Here is a 1,199-nt window from a genome sequence, read left to right as displayed (position 1 = left end):
AAAAATTCAAAACATTCCCTTCAAAATCCACTCAAAACCAACTTTCTAGCGCTATTTTGAGCCGAGTTACAGCCATTTGAAGTTTGGAGGTCAGAGACGCAGTGTGTCTTGTTTCTCTGCGTCTCTCACCCCAGAAACTTTAAATGACCATAACTCAGCTCAAGAGAATCCCAGAAACTTGGTTTCATCTGCGTTTTGAAGGGAACTCACTGTATTTTCTAGATTCTCTAGAAATCATGAGTTCGGGATTATGAAAAATTTCGAAAAATCTGTCTTGTTCTTGATTTTGAAGCTCTATTTGCATTTTTAAACAATCTGAGAATATGTAATTTTGGAAATTTTGCTCAAAAAGTTCTGGAAACGTGCCAAATTGCTGAAAAAAATCAAATTGAACATTTGGGGAGACGCAGAGATAGAATGTTCAAGAGTTTGACTGATAAGAAGAACACGGGCGCCGCGGGAGACAAGAACAGGAGATGATGATAGTGATATTGTGATAACGTGGTGGTCGCTTTTCGGTGAGTGACATTTATCAAAATGGACAGACAGAAAAGAATGCCTAGGTGGTTTTGTGGGGTGAATCGAGAAAAATTGGAAATTGAACAGCGAATTGGATTTGGTGATAACGGGAGAGGAACAAGGTGATACGTACTTTTGGATGTGTTGCTGGTGATAAGGAATGGGGATTGATAGGATGGTTAGATATCTTTTGAGATTCCGGGATGGCTAGACAGATAGGGGTACTGTAGGTAGAGGCAGAGTTTTGGAATTTTAGAATTTTCTGGAATTTTAGAATTTTCTGGAATTCTAGAATTTTAGAATTTTTAGGATTTTAGAGTTTTAGAATTTTCTGGAATTTATAGAATTTTAGAGTTTTGAAATTTTAGAATTTTAGAATTTTTAGAATTTTTAGAATTTTAGAATTTTAGAATTTTAGAATTTTAGAACTTTGATTTCTGAATTTCTGATTTTCTGAATTTCTAAATTTCTGGATTTCTGATTTTCTGAATTTCTGAATTTCTGAATTTCTGAATTTCTGAATTTCTGAATTTCCGAATTTCTGAATTTCTGACTCTCTGCATTTCTGAATTTCTGAACTTCTGAATTTCTGAATTCCTGAATTTCTGAATTTCTGACATTTCTGAATTTCTGAATTTCTGAATTTCTGAACTTCTGCATTTTCGAATTTTCGCATTTTG

This window comes from Caenorhabditis briggsae (genome assembly GCF_000004555.2).
Source record: "Caenorhabditis briggsae complete genome, chrIV, whole genome shotgun sequence".
NCBI classification, from domain to species: domain Eukaryota; kingdom Metazoa; phylum Nematoda; class Chromadorea; order Rhabditida; family Rhabditidae; genus Caenorhabditis; species Caenorhabditis briggsae.
Note: the sequence above shows the minus strand (reverse complement) of the source record.